Raw genomic sequence first — 16,314 nt, forward strand, 5'->3', positions numbered from 1 at the left:
TTCCTGCCCAAATTTCCTGGTAAACCTGGGTATAGTAGGCTTTCATTGGGACCCAGACATTCTTAATAAGGCTTTGAAGTATCTCAGCAGACCAAGGCCACACAATATTCCACAACACACCGGGACTAAAAAAATCTTAACAAAAAAAAAAAAAAGAAAGAAAACCAAACAGAATTAAAATCTACAGGAATTTTGTGTGCCATTACTATAGTCCTTCTAAAAAGGACTTATGTATGTTACTGACTTCTCCAGTTCATAGGTTTTCTGGTTTATTCATTTTTAATCTGTGTGTGCTTGTGTGTGTGTGTGTGTGTGTGTGTGTGTGTGTGTGTGTGTGAGTGTGTATGTGTGAGTGCTTTCTTGAATATGCATGTAGTGACACTGGATATCAGTGTTAGGTACCTTTCTCTGCCACCCTCTTTGCCTTATGTTTTCAGCGAGTATCTCCCACTGAACCTGGAATGTACCTTTTTGGTTAGACTGGCTGACCAGCTAGACCCTGGCATCTTCCTGTGTCACCTTTCCCCACCCCCTCCCAGCCTTACACGTATAGACTTGTATTACAGCACCTGGCTTTCATGTAGGCACTGGGTCGCTGAATTTGGGTCCTCATGCCCACTCAGCAAGCACTTCACCCACAGAGGCAGCTCCCTAGCCTAGTGTTTTCTTTCCCCCCCTCTCTCCTTCTTTTCTTTCTCTCCTTATTTCTTTTTGGTGGTGCTGGGGATTGAACCTTGGGTGTCCAGGCAAGCACATCACACTGGCTTCCCAATTGGCTCTTCGGACGCAGTTCCTCCCTACTTTCCTCTCTTCTTTCTACTTACAAGGTTTCTTTCCTATGGCCAGTGTGAAACAATGGTCTGAAACAAGGCAGACTTATTATCTGACACCATTCTTCTGTGTAACCCCCATGAGTAGGCACCATTGCAAAAAAAAAAAACGAAACAAGACAGAAAAACCCACAACACTGGTCAGTCAGCTGATCCAGTTAGCACTGGCAACTTTATCTGTGATATCTCAAGAGTGGAAACAAGGCAGGTTACATGGTGCATGCCCATAATCCCTGCACTCAGTAGGCAGAAGCAGGCAGATAGCTGTAAGTTCAAGGCCAGCCTGGTCTGCAAAGTGAGTTTAAGACAGTCAAGGCTACACAGAGAAACCCTGTCTCAAAATAAATAAATAAATAAATAAAAGAAAGAAAGAAAAGTTTCATTTTATGAAGAAAGTTTGCTGACCTACAAATCTAGGTTACCATGTGTTTAAAAAACTTCATTTTGAGAAAAGTTGCATTCGTGCTAAATGGTCTCAGGTTCAAAGAAGAGATAGTTTCCCTCCATAGAATGTCTCCCTCACACCATACCATGGAGCACAAAGCAATTAGCTCGGAGAATACATTAATCTCATTTATACTGGCTTGAAAAAAAAAACCGTCAACATCTACTGAGGGGCAAAAGACACATGTCAGAATAGGCAACAGGACTTCAACAAATCCTGTCTACAGTTGTTCATAGCAGCTTCACTCATTGGAGTGGAAAGCTGGAAGCAACCCAAGTGTCCATCACCAAATGAATGAATGAATGGATAAACAAAATGTGGCATATACACACCATGGAATATTAATCAGCTATAGAAAGGATGAGACTTGAATACCAGGCTACGTAAAATAAGGCAGACAGAGGGCAAATAGGGAATGCATCCACTTACAGAGACAGAAACAGCATAGAGACTATTGAGGCCTGGGGAGGAGGAAGAGAACTGGCAGTTACTGCTTAGTGGGTTTAGAGTTTCTGTTTGTGACAATGAGCAAATCTGGAGGGACTGGAGGACTGTACACATGAGAGCACTGAAAATGATAAATCTAATGCTAGATATATATTACCACAATCGAATGTTAAGAGGTGTGTGTGTGTGTGTGTGTGTGTGTGTGTAGTATACATATGTCCAATGTGTACAAATTATTCATAGACATTAGTGAATGTATAAGAAAATTCCTGTAGGATTTATTCTCACTTGCTAAGGAGTGAAGGAGGGTGTTGGGAATTGAATCCACACCCGCCAAGGTATCAAAGGTGTAACCTCTGTTGTGGTTTCACTTCTGTTGCAGTGATAAAATATCCTGGCAAAAGAACGTAAGGGAAAAGGGCCTTACTTCTACTCACAGTTCCAGGATACAACGTAGTAGGAAAGTCACAGGAGCAGAAGCTCAAAGCAGCCAGTCCCATCCCATCCCGACCAGGATTGAAGAGAAACCAATGCATGCATGCTTCTTGCTTGCTTGTTTATACACAGCTTTATTTCTCCACTGTTATATGGTTCAGGACCCCTCCTTAAGGGATGGTACCACCCCCAATAGGCAGAGACTTCTTAAGACTTTCCATTGCCTGGTGATGGTGGCACAGGCATGGCTGCATGCCAATCCAATGTTAAAAAAAAAAAACAAACCTTGCCCAAGTGAGGTGCTCCTCCTGTGTGATTCTGGGTGGAATCACATTGAGAGTTATAACTAGCCATCATATGCCTATAGCCCCAACATGTGCTTGTATGTGGGATTAACTTAGTTATGAGCTCCTTCTGCGGTGGAGTATGTTCTATCCCATGATGACTTCTATCTGTAAGAAAACATGGCCACATGTGAGGAGAAACAGGGGTAATGCTGTGAGGCGACGCAGAAGGGGACTGATGTGTTAACCAGCCCAGGAAGGTTCAGGGTTCTTAGAAGTTCTCCCTAAGCCAAGCGGAGCCAGGGAGGGCTGCCTAAGGCTTTAGAAACCTGGCTTTATTGGCAAGGGTTTCAGGCTTCTGGTGTCCAGAACTGAGACACTGAACAGGTGCCTGCTTTTATCAGCTGCCTATTATGGGATACTCTGCTGCAACAGTCCCAGAAGACCAACGTCATGGGCTTTGTAAAGGTGGAAGGGGAGACTCAACTTTGCAAAGTTGTTCTCTGACCTCTGTGGAGCACTGTGGCATGAGCTCTTTCCCACAATAAGGGAAAAAAAAAAAAAAAAAGGTCTCCACACGATAGAATGGCTAAGTGTAAAGGACAAATCAAGGTTACCGAGGAGGAGCAACGGCTGGAACGCCATGCACTGTGTGACCACCAAGGAGCCAGGGATAGTTGTGAAAGCTGAATATAAAAAAACCTGTGTCCCGCCAATTCCATTCTTTTTGTTTGTTTGGTTTGGTTTTCTGATTTTTTTCAAGACAGGGTTTCTCTGTATAGCCCTGGCTGTCCTAGAGCTTGTTCTGTAGACCAGGCTGGCCGGCCTTGAACTCAGAGATCCAGCTGCCTCTGCCTCCTGAGTCCAATGTCGTTCTGAAAAGTACAGATACATCCTATATGCTCCTCCTAAAGTAAATCAAACTGCTTTGAGCAGGACACAGCCTAAAAGGTCACCAGCAATGTAATGGACAGCAACGTATAATAAATAAACTGTGGCAGATTCATAGGACAAAAACCTTGTAGGGTAAGAAAAACCTACTAATGCTTCATGAGACAACAAGGAAGAAGCACACAAACCTGGTCAATACTATGTTGAACAAAAGACACTGGAGGCATAAAAACTATATGCTACACAATTTCATTTACATGGAGTTTAAGGGTAGCTAAAAACTCTCTTTTGGTGTTCTTATGATCACTCTTTGTTTTTTTGTTTTTGTTTTTGTTTTGTCTTTTTTGGGGGGTGAGGAGGGACAGGGTTTCTGTGTGTAGCCTTGGCTGTCCTAGACTCACTTTCTAGACCACGCTGGCCTCGAACTCATAGCCATCCGCCCGCCTCTGCCTCTCAGAGTGCTGGGATTACAGGCATATGCCACCACTCCTGGCTATACCTTATGATCACTGTTTTAAGGGAGGATAGAACAAAGGAGTAGAGACTTCTCCAGCAACGTGACTTGAATGCTTTTTTACATGCAGGTTATAGTTCAACAAAATGACTATTATAAAAGGACATTTAAAAGCTATCTGCTTTAAAATTAGACTTTGCCAGTTTCCATTGGTTGTCGAAAGCCTGTGACTCCTGTCTCTGCTCAGTGAAAAATGTACTGATAGCTCACTCCTGGTGCAAAGCATTGTCCTAGGTAGCAAACTCTGCCTTCCCTCTGGGAAAGCATGGGGAAATGTCTAGAAACTGCTCATCATGACTTTCTATGAATCCTCAAGGCTCTTTCCCATCAGGCCTTCCCGTTCCCTCCACGGCTTCTGCAGAGAACTGCTTTGACATAGCGGTTGCCTCCCAGCTGGTGTTTCTGGCTCTGGCCCAAGAAAATCCTGCTTGCTGATCTCTGGTCGCTTGCTTTCCCCAGCTGTTCTTAATCTTTGAACTCTCAATCTGCCATTTTGGATATGCTGGCTTCTTCCTGACTTCCCTGTGCCCATCACTGCCTTAAGAACACAAGGAACAAACAAACAAACAAACAAATGTCTAGTCCATGGGCATCATTGACTACCATACATCCTAAATATGGGTGTTGTTACATCGCCACATGATAATGTTTACTTTCTCCTTTTGTATAGATAGCATTTGTGTTGCCTACAAATCTTCGAGGGCAAATATTTCTGACTTCCATAACAGGTAAACAAACAGCATTACTATCATTCTGCCTTGTTGGGAGGTACTAATTATGTAATAAGACAAGAAAAGTAAATTAGAATTTCAAATATGGAAAAAGAAAGAGAAAGCTAGGGAGGTGGGTCGGTGGGTAATGGCGCTTGCTGCTGAGCCTGGCCATATGAGTTTGATCCCTGGAGCCCATATGGTAGAAGGAAAGAATCAACTCTGATGGGTTGTTCTTGGGCTTCCACACATGTACTGTGACAAGTCCCCCTACCAATAAATAAATAAATAAAATAAAAGGGAAGTTACTATTGCTTGACTGTGTTAGAGAAGTGACTCAATTAAAAACACTAGAGCCAATGAGAGTCTTGGCAGAATGATGGTGATTTTATACATATATATTATATAAGTTATATATAATTATATATTTAATATATATTAAATATATTAATTAATCTATTAATATATAATTAGTATATAATTATATATATAAGTTTTATATATATATTGGTTGTTGCTGTTGTCTTTTTTTGGGACAGAGTTTCTCTGTGTTTTCTTGGCTGTCCTGGACTTGTTTTTCAGACCAGGCTGGTCTTGAACTCAGAGAGATCCACCTGCTTCTGCCTCTCACAGTGCTGATATGACAAGCATGTGCTACCTCACCCTGCAAGAGATAAATGCTTTTTTTTTTTCTCAAGACAGGGTTTCTCTGTGTAGCCTTGACTGTTCTAGTCTCGATTCATAGACCAGGCTGGCCTCGAACTCACAGCAGTCTGCCTGCCTCTGCCTCCCGAGTGCTGGGATTAAAGGCATGCACTACCACGCCCGGCCTGAGATAAATGCTTTTTAAGTCACCACATTCTCCTTATATGAGCAATGGTTATACATAGAAATTATTTTAAAAATGCTTTAAAATAGGATCATAAGAATATTTAATAAGAAATGCTTAGGATCTGTCTTAAGAAATCACTACAATTTTGTTATAGGAAATAAAGCCTATTCTGAATAACTAGATATGCATTCCAAAATGCTGAATTGGAAAATACCATGGAAATAAAATCCTTCCCCATTGAATAGAGAAACTTTATTGAATCAAGTAAAAAAAATCCCACTGAGGACCTAGTAAATGAAAAGGACAACAAAACAAAACAGAACAAAACCTCAAAAGTTGTCAAGAGAATGTTGACCAAGAATAATAAATCCAAAACAAGCACTCTTATTCATGAGCTAACAGAAGCAAGCTACAGCACCTGGCTACTATTCCTCAGGTAGTTTTTAACCCAATTATTTTCTTCCTTGGTCTACATAGATTTTTCTTTATAAAAAGTCAGTATACAGCCAGGTGTGGTGGTGCATACCTTTAATCCCAGCACTTGGGAGGCAAAAGTTGGCAAGTTGGTGAATTTGAGGCCAGTCTGGTCTACAAAGAGAGTCCAGGACAGAAAAGGCTACACAAGAGAAACCCTGTCTGAAAAACAAAAACAAAAAGTCAGTATGCAGACTTGTGCAGAAAAAATGTTTCTGAATCTCTGGGACCAATAATCTTAACAATTTGCTTAAGATCATCTTGCTTTTGCATGAAATATATTTTATAATCATAATTCTATGTCTGTATGCCATTATATTCTTTGTAGCAGAAGTCTAATACCACGTTGTATGTATTCGTAAAACCTGACAGGCACTTATTTATTAGAAGTTCCTGCCGGTCGTGGTCACTCAGGAGGCAGAGGCAGACTGAGCTCTGTGAGTTCGAGGCCAGTCTGGTCTACAAAGAGAGTTCCAGGCCAGCCAAGGCTATTACATAGAGAAACCCTGTCTTGAAAAACAAAACAAAAAAACAACAACAAAAACAAAACAACAAAAAAGAAGTTCCTACTTTACTCAGAAAAATTTTCTGTATAAGACAAGACTAATAAATACAGCTGGCCTCACCATTTATTTTTAAAATGCAGTGTGAGGTGACTGTAATAAAAATAGGAGCGAGGCACAGTGGCACAGAACTCAATGTATCTAGGAGACTGAGACAGGAAGATCGTGGTGGGTAGAGGCCAGCCTGGGCTACAGTGAAAAACTATCTAAACAACAACAACAACAACAAAGCATCACCTATGGGTAGTAGATAGTAACTGGACAGCTTTAGAGGACAGGTGCTCATACATGAGTTTTCTTGAGCATCACTTCTGCTGCCCTGAGCTAGCCCACTCTTCCCTTAAGTCAGAGGCTCAGACAACACACACAGGTGCTACACTGATTTAGGAAAGAATGGTACAAGGATACTATTTCTGCTTATAAAAATCTGAGGTCTACTCGGGAGGCAGAGGCAGGCCGATCTCTGAGTTTGAGGTCAGCCTGGTCCTCAAAGTGAGTCCAGGATAGCCAAGGGGCTACACAGAGAAACCCTGTCCCGAAAAACCAAGAAAACCAAAAACCAAACAACAACAACAACAAAACCACAAAAACTCTGAGATCTAGTGGGCACCCTACAGAGCTGAAGGGCAGTACATTTGTTTTGGGGGCCTTGCTTTTCCCACTTCCTGGGTCTACACGTGTCGCAGTCTGACAGATTACAGGTGTCAGTGTCAGTGGTACCATCCTGGACCATATTTCTAAACACACGGGCCTCTGGATCCTGGACCATATTTCTAAACACACGGGCCTCTGGAAGACATGCAAGACCCAGTCTACAGCAGATCTATGGCATCCAGGGAGCCCCAAGCCAATTCATACCCTCTGTGAAAACTTCATGAAGAGGATTAGGGAGACCGCACGAAAGGCCGACTCTGGAAATGTGGCATGGCTTCAACAGATGTTTCAGAACTCAGTTATCAATGAACTGCAGCCACAAACTCCCTCCCTAAGGTAGAGCCTGTTCTGTCCTATTCACTTTAATTACTTAATCAATTAATCTCTCTCTCTCTCTCTCTCTCTCTCTCTCTCTCTCTCTCTCTCTCTCTCTCCAGTGTGAACTGAACCCAGAACCTCACACATGCTGGGCAAGGACCCTACCTCCGAGCCACAACCTGAACCTCGGATGTTATACATGCCCCTCCTTTTCTGATGACATAGTTATTGAGGGCTTATTGAGCCCCAGAGCTAACTTTTTTTTTTTTTGAGACAGAGTTTCTCTGTGGAGCCCTGGCTGTTCTAGACTCTTTGAAGACCAGGCTGGCCTTGAACTCACAGAGATCTACCTGCCTCTGCCTCCCAAGTACTGGGATGAAAAGCGTGTGCTGCAATGCCCGGCCTCGGCGTTAACTCTTTACACTTCAGTTGGCACCTTGTTTAGTAATCTTAGCCTGGATGAAGTCTTCTGTGTCTGCTTCAGGTTTACTGGCTGAAGCAGTTTGATGCGTAGAATGATTTGAAGGCAGTGATTAGCCAGGTCTCTAAGTGAGCGACGAGAAGCAAAGCCCCAGGTAAGAAGGAAAGGAGCCGAATAACGGTGTCAGATGAAAACCAAGACAAGGAGTGAAGTCTGCATTTCAGATAAATAAGTAATTTTGAGCAGGTCCTATGCAGTGCTTGGAGGATAGTTATATTACAAATTTTCTTTACTCCATTTGAAACTCAACTCCTCTCCCTCCCTAGACAGGGTTTCTCTGTGTAGCCTTGGCTGTACTAGACTCACTTTGTAGGCCAGGCTGGCCTCAAATTTACAGCAATCTACCTGCCTCTGCCTCCCGAGTGCTGGGATTAAAGGCCTACGCCACCACTGCCTGGCTTTAATTGGGTATCTCTTTTATGTTTGCTTGTTTTTGTCCTGTATTTTTATTTACTAAATCTGGCAGCTGAGCAGGGATGGACAGAGGGCCGGCTTTGGCCACACTATCACCTGCCAAAGCTCACAGGAACGGCTGATGGGGACTCGGTATCCAGTCACTTAAATTTCTGCTGAGGGGATTTGATTTTCCTTAGCATAACGTCCTTTACAAGAAAAATAGTGCACAGTTGTAAACGACATTTTACATTTCCTTTAAAAAAAAAATAATCCTCTTGGTTTTCAAGGGGAGCAGGATAAAATGCAGATTGAAACAGTGTAACACTACCACAGAGACAGTTACACTGAGGTTTTCCTGTGAACAAAGCTCCCTTCTCTCCTGCTTCCTTCCCCCTCCCCTCTTGTCTACGCCCTGTGCTTTTCTTGCCTGGTCTCCATCTCTCTCAACCTGCGATCCCCGGCTGGCCCTGGTTTTAGTGCAGAGCTAGGTCACTTTGGGCCAAGTTTCTAAGGATTTTCCTTGATTAAGCTGAACGTAAAGTATCAACCTGTTAGGAGTCTGGATCCAGATTTCCTCAATGAGACTCTTATGCGCCTGACAATGTAACTTTTTTTGTGCAGTCGCCAGCACAGATACTGCGAGGCCAGCGTTTGCTTTCTCTCACTGTTTCTCTCCAGTAACTGAGAAAAGCAAAAACAAAGTACAACTAAGTGCTTATTCAGAAAGAAATCTCAGATTGTTCCTTAAACCTGCTCCATCCAGGCAGCAGATACAGATTTCTGAGTGATGTGGAAAATACGGAAAGTACTTGGCGGGTAAACAAAACCCAAGCGGATCTGCCGTGCCGGCAAAGTAGAAATAGGAGCTCCACAGTCAAACACATTTCTGTGTGACTGAGCGCGAAGCTGCCACTGGCTTCTGGAGGGCGGAAGAGTCTCAGAAGTGAGACTGTTATCTGTGTGCTCACTGCTGATGGGCAGGGGGTGATGACACAGATTTGCTTCAAGGACTGTCCTTAATTGTTCGCTGATTGATTGAAAAAGGCAAATGTGGCCGCCAGTCCCCTGGCAAGTGTTTGCTTCCGGCTGGGCTCTCTCTGGGTATCTGGAGTGTGGACGCTCTGTGGCTTCACCTGCTGCTTTGTGGGGACAAAGCTGGCGTCTTGCAGCCGCTGTCACTCGTTGTCCCGGCTGTCCTGAGTGTATAAACCCTAGCCGCCCCCATCTGCCCGAGCCACCTGCCTCCTTGTCTTTAAATATCTTCCTGTGACCCACCCACTGGCCTCCAACTGCTGCCCCAGTGGGCTCTCCCAAGCTCCAAGGAAAATGCCTGCATTTCATTTCTGTCCACAGAAGAAAGCATGCGTCTGACGGGAGTCAGCCTGCCATTTACTGTCTTTGTCACTTAGCAGCTGAGTAACCTCTGGCCCTAGCCATCTAAATGATACTTTAAACTTTAGAGTTCTTGGGACATACTGAGCCTGTATTCCACACCCATTATGCCTGGTTTTGTTTTATCACGATGCTATGAGATACACAATTACCCTCCTGGTTTCACAGACAAGAGAGCTGAGGCTGAGAGGCTAAAGGAACCTGAAAAAGGTCAAACACCTCCTTGCTGATAAAGCTAAGATTGGAACCTAAAAGGTCAAGCTGCAGGTCTGGATTGTGTGTGTGTGTGTGTGTGTGTGTGTGTGTGTGTGTGTGTGTGTGTGTGTGTGTCGGAGGTGGGGTGGGGTGTCAAGAGTTTCTCTAGGTAGCCCTGGCTATGGTGGAACTTGCTCTGTAGACCAGGCTGGCCTCCAATTCAGAGATTCATTTGCTTCTGTCTGCTGGGTTTAAAGGTGCACATCCCCTCTCCCCACATCCACCCCTTGTCTGGTTTATGTGACCCCAACACAAGCCTAGATTTACTTAACGTTCTCAAACTGCCTAACGAAGTGCACATTGTATACACGCGTGGTAGAAGGCAGAGGGTCACAGAGGCAGAGCAGTTCCCTGTGGTTCAGTCAGATGGTTTTCCTGTCACCTTCCATGGAGGAAGGCTGACACTTGTCCTAAGGTGGAGGAAAGAGTGTGGGAGGCTCTAAAAGCAGCAAATTGCTGCAAACCAAGCTGGCTAAACAAGGCTATTTGCTTCTAATTGTAGGACTTCCGAGAGGCTTTCATACAACATTCACCGGGCCCTGGGAGTCTTCAGAACAGAATTTACAAGGCAGTCTCTTCAAATTTATTTGACTATAAAGCTTTAAGCAAAACAAAACAAAGCCTAAAAAAAAATAGATATCTTTTTTTTTGCAGTAATATTTTACAGAATATAAACTAAGGACCATTTGCAGAATATAAACTGGACACCATCCTATTAAGGGTGGACAGGAAATCTGGACACCATTGGGTACCCTGGTGGCCATTGCTGTAAAAATATAGGGAAAGGGTCATTTGTTGCCACTGTGGCTGTGTAAGAGTTTCCAGGTAGTAACAAGGTTTCCAGGAGTTTCGGGGGGGGGGGGGGGGGGTCTGACAAACTGTGTGATCTGCTCAGCTCCACACAACCCAGTATGGAGGAGCCATTATCTCCAAGGGCCACCTGCATTGGTGTTTGCTACTCTGTCTGAACTTTGTGGATTTGGGGTTTCTTATTGCTGGATTCTAATGTGAAGTTGAATATTTCACAAAGTAGCCTCTTGTTAAAAGCCAATAAAAGAGATCTCAGGGCACCAGCTGGAGAACAGGTATGCAGCTAATGTGTTGGTAATAACCATTTTTTTTTAAGTTGGTATTTACTACTGCACTTAACACAGACTACTTCATTCACTCCTCCCCACAATTGTAAATACTCTTATACTAGTCGCCAAGAGGTCCTTATGTGGTCCTTCCCAACAAAGAATTAGGGGCTGTCCCAGTGAACAATGGCACTTTCCAGAGGTGACTGCCTGTTAGCCTAAAGTTACGTGTGAAGTCCCTGCAGCTGCTATCTTGCTGGGTGAACTTGGTGCCAGTTTGTTAATATGCTCACAGGACCTGTGGAGAGGCCACTGAAGAGAAGTTAGCTTGTGGGTGAGTGGATCAGCTTAAAAGAGGTTGTGCCTTTAATCCCAGCACTCGGGAGGCAGAGGCAGTAGGATTGCTGTGAGTTTGAGGCCACCCTGGTCTACAAAGTGAGTCTGGGACAGCCAAGGCTACACAGAGAAACCTCTGCTTCAAACAGACTTGCAGAGAAGGACTGAGACCAGCTGGCATCTGGCTGAAACCTCATGAGAGACCCCAGTGACAGTTTCCCAACTGGAGCTGTTGCCAGCTTCCTGCACTGGACCACTGTTCTATGCATTTGAATATCAGGGTGATTTCCTTGCAGGAAATCAGAAAGACATATGCTATTACACCCTCTCCTTTTGCAAATGAGGAAATGAGACTCGTAAGAGGGGTGGACCCCCTTAAACTCATGGGCTCACTCAGGGCATAGGGGAGGTCTTTTTTCTTTGTGCTCCAAAATTCTGCTCCCGAAGTCTGGATCAGCCTCCGAACTTCTATTTCTGGCCTTATCTAGTCAGTGTGGCGCGATGATAATCCAGAAGGTTCTTGTGCCTGTCTGTACCTCTCCTTTCATAAACTTTAGCTCACTGGAGAGTAATATCATCTACCTGCTTGGAGATGACATAATTTAATATATTAAAAGTTCAGGCAGATTCTAGGCACTGGTTCGTTCATTGGAAGTTCTTTTCCCTCCCAAATTTCCCTAAGAGGGGCCTCACTCTGGTGGTGAGGAAAACTGAAAAGGCTGGCCAGCCAACAATCTGTCATTCCTACCCCGAAGGGAATTAGCTCATCAGGATCCAGTCCTAGCTGGCAGGAGACTGAGGAGGCCGACTCTTTGCTTGAAGAGCAAAGGACAGAAAGACATAATTTCTGAGTATGGGTTACACTGGGAGCAGGCAGGCTTGGCTGAGTGCCCCGGAAAACTTTTCTAAAAGCGTTTGAGAGCCCAGAGAGAACAGGAGGGCAGCCGAGCAGTGGCAAGAGAGGAGCCTGCCCCTCTCTCTCTCTCTCTCTCTCTCTCTCTCTCTCTCTCTCTCTCTCTCTCTCAAAGATTTATTTATTATTATGTATACAGTGTTTTACCTTCATGTACACCTGCACACCAGAAGAGGGCATCAGATCACATTATAGATGGTTGTGAGCCACCATGTGGTTGCTGGGAATTGAACTCAGGACCTTTGGAAGAGCAGCCAGTGCTCTTAACCTCTGAGCCACCCCTCAAGCCCAGACTTCTCTTTTGAAGGCTACCTTACCCTAATCCATCCACAAAAATGACTTGGTGCTAAGCATCCTCTCACAGACTCTGCTCCTTGAGGTTTGGCCAGGAGGGACCAAGAAAAGAGTGCAGTAAATGCTGTGGTTTGAATGGAAAAAGGCTTCCTGTGAGCTCATGTTTTGCATGCTTGTTCCTTACCTCTGACACTATTTTGGGAGACTGTGGAACCCTTAGAAGGTGGAACCTAGCTGGTGGAGATAGGTCAAATTAGGAGTGGGCCTTGAACATTATATGCCCTTCTTGGTCTCTGGTTCCTGGTCTCCCGTGAATCGGACAGCCTCCAGCACTCACTCTTGCTACCATGAAATGGGCTGTTTTCTCTGACTTGCTGTGATGATGGACTGAGGCCTCTGAAATCCTGAGTCAGAAGAGAACCTTCCTCCCTTAAGTTGTTTCTGTCAGGCATTGTCATGGCAACACAAAGTAACCAATGCAACAATCCTTCTGTGTGTTTTAATGACTTAAACTCATTTAGAGATGCGTCTCTGGCCCCTGGCATCAGTACTTTCAGACATCCATGTAAGCCAAAGTTAAAGTGCCTTGCTCTAGTCACTAAGCTAAATGGAAGCAAGACTCAGCCTAGAATTCAAAAGCAATGTTGTTATTTCTGTATTTGACCAAATCAGTTTGTTTTGGTTTGAAAACCAATAACCCCACTTCTTCTAAGAAGAGGTTTCTCATTGACCTTGACCATCTTTACCTAGGCTGAACCTTCCATGTTAATAAATATTCCAACACGCTCTTCACTTTGCTACTTTACTAATCAAGTTTTCTTGAACATCTACTATGTGCTAAGCATGATCCTAGTTGTTAAGGAGTTGCAATGGATGAAATGCAAGACTCTCTGACTTTATTTATTTATTATTATTATTATTATTATTATTATTATTATTATTATTATTTTAAAGACAAGGTTTCTCTGTGTAGCCTTGGCTATCCTGGACTCACTTTGTAGACCAGGCTGGCCTTAAACCCACAGTGATTCACCTGCCTCTGCCTCCCCGAGTGCTGGGATTAAAGGCTGGTGACTCTCTGACTTTAATAATAAGGCTTGTTTAAAAGGTGGAAAGAAGGTGACATTGATCTTTTGATAAATGATACGTTAAATTACATGTTAAGGCTAAGAGGTGAGAGGGAAAAAAACCCCAGAGATATAGGGTTTGTCTAGGACCAATTCTCCTGGATAGACAACACCTTTTCAAATGCCAGGAGATGGGAGGGAGATGTGAGCATCAAGTTCTGTTGTATTGCTGGAAACTAGTCCCTGGTTCTCCTGTCTGCAGTTTAATTCTTCTTCTGTCATATACTAAATTGTCAAATGTATGTGTTTTATCTTCGGCTTCCCTTGGGTACACTATAGATGCCTTTGGCATGGTGTTCTTGTTCCCCAGGTTTTTAATAAATGCTTGTTGACCATTCTGGTTAAAAGGAATTTTCTCACTATTGCCCTTTTAAGGCAAGAAATGAAGGGGGAAACTACAGTAGATTAGTATTCTGTCCAATAGCCTAAATTACTTAGAATGTGCAGACCAGCATTCAGCTGGATAACTCAATATTCCGGGTTAATATTCTTAGCCCTCCATAAACATCACATCTAAAAATATTTGCAAATGTCCTGACTTTTCTTAATTTCAAAACAGGAAACTTCTATAGTCCCCAAGCTGTATTTATTCACCTCCAAATTCCACACTGGAGCCACCATTAGTTTTAGCAATTATCCCCTTTTGGAACCAGGAGCTCTGATAGCCTTTGAAATGATCTCTTGCCTATCCTAGAGGCACCTTGTTATTCTTAATAATAGTCTTTGTGAACTAATATAACAGTGTCTTGAGTCCATGGGGACAGAACAGTCCATGGCTCATAACTTGTCTTTCTTTGATTTTTGAAAAAAAGAAAAGCCTCACAGCTCGCACAGCTCTGCTTTCCAATTTCCTTTTGAACAGGATTCTTGCTTTTGCTCTCAATGAAACCTTGACCTTGCTTGATCTTAGCGCTTTTCATTAGGAGATATAACTTGTGCTTATTTTATTTGCTCTGACTTTTGTTTTGAAGAGAGAGAGAGAGAGAGATTGAAAATGAAAAGAAATGACAACAATGCAGAGGATCCTCTGGCTTCCTTAGAAAATGGCATTTTGAAAATTGAACAGAAAGTCAAGGCCAGAAGACAGTGGCCGCTGCCGCAGAGTTAATAGGACACACAGGAAATGGAGCTGAGGCGACATCTTAATGAAGCGGAGGGGTCTGGGGAGGCAGAGAGTGCAATTCCTGCAGGAGCACTGGGTAAGAAAAGCCACTCCCGGAGCTGTTTAGATGGGGCTATGAAGGCAGCAAGCAGGTGGTAAGAGACAGCGTGTGTCATGATTCCTGGCTTGCTTGTGGCTTTTTTGTTTGTCGCTCCATGCCTTGTTCTCAGCGGTTCTCAAGTGTGTTTGCATGGGTGCTTCATTCCTTATTTGGGGGAACCAGGCATCCCCTCAAGTACCAGCCAGCCAGGCTCATCAACACTTCAAGATGGTAGATACAGTCAAAAGCACTGTCTTCACTCCTTCCACAGTGTATACAACAGGATCCAGGTGTGTCGAGGAAGAAAAGCAGAAGTTTCTCTCTGTGTAAGACCTTGATCAAATTGTTTGTCGTTATAAGTCTTACTTCCTTTAACAGATGCAGTAGTAATAATACAAACCTTATATGATACCCAGGAACTTAACAGTAGACAAAGGAGACCAGGCTCACTTTTTTGGGTGGTGGTGGTGGTTTGAGACAGGTTTGGGGTGTGTGTGTGTGTGTGTGTGTGTGTGTGTGTGTGTGTGTGTGTGTGTGTGTGTGTGTAGCCTTGCATGTCCTGAACTCAATTTGTAGACCAGGCTGCACTCAAACTCACAGATTCACCTGCTTCTGCCCCTGCCTCTGCCTCCCTGGGTGCTGGGATTCAAGGTGCACCTGGCTCACTTTTAAATCTTTATGTGCATGAGTTCTAACCTTGACAACAGTCCTATTGATGCCAGTGTCATGAATTACAAAGGGGAGAGTCTCCCACGGAGATAGAAGCCATTTTTTCAGGGCCACTCAGTGGTAGAAGTGACATCTGAGACTCACTTGGCACTCTGAAATACTCAAATACTCCCATCACTTTTGTTTTGTTTTGTTTTGTTTTGTTTTTCGAGTCAGGGTTTCTCTGTATAGCCTTCATTGTCCTGGACTCACTCTGTAGACCAGGCTGGCCTCAAACTCACAGCGATCTGCCTGCCTCTACCTCCCAAGTGCTGGGATTGACGTTTATGGAGATGACTGATGGGTCTCCTTGTTGGCTGTTATCAGATAGCATCGAGGAGGGGTAGATTCCTGCCTCCTTTGCCATCTCTAGGGGATGTAATAAATATGGCAGCCAAATGAGGCACTTTGCTTAAGCAATTCAAACATACCAATAGTTCCTTACAAGGTACCAGAATCCAAAACTTGCTTTCCGCTTTTTAAAATTATGAATTATGTTCACGGACCATTTTGATGTTTGGAGAAAAGCATAGAGAGTGCCAATGGTTGTTTGAAGGGGAGAAAAAAAAAACTAGAAGAGAAACGAATGGAATTTATTTATAAGAAAATTAAAATATGCTGTTGGTTGCATGCGAAATCAAAGGCATTTAATGAAACAAAGGACTGTAGGTAATGGATCAGTTATGCACGGGCAGCAAAGGCTAGCAGATAGATTGGGACTATTTGGAGCCTTTCAA

General features: G+C 43.7%; 1 protein-coding gene and 1 long non-coding RNA gene across 4 annotated transcripts in view; one reads left to right on the plus strand and one right to left on the minus strand.

Annotated features, from left to right (window-relative positions):
* The window catches only part of RBPJ (recombination signal binding protein for immunoglobulin kappa J region), a 200,608-nt gene that overhangs the window by 124,169 nt on the left and 60,125 nt on the right, over positions 1-16,314 (minus strand). The window lies entirely within an intron of this gene.
* The window catches only part of LOC311607717, a 29,095-nt gene that overhangs the window by 7,747 nt on the left and 5,034 nt on the right, over positions 1-16,314 (plus strand). For all 3 annotated transcript variants that reach the window (XR_014782713.1, XR_014782714.1, XR_014782715.1), the window contains exons 2-3: positions 4,517-4,574; positions 14,639-14,866. This is a non-coding gene — a long non-coding RNA (uncharacterized lncRNA). The remainder of the gene's footprint in view (positions 1-4,516; positions 4,575-14,638; positions 14,867-16,314) is intronic.

The sequence above is a fragment of the Acomys minous genome (assembly GCF_964271855.1).
Source record: "Acomys minous genome assembly, chromosome: 10".
Taxonomy (NCBI): Eukaryota; Metazoa; Chordata; class Mammalia; order Rodentia; family Muridae; genus Acomys; species Acomys minous.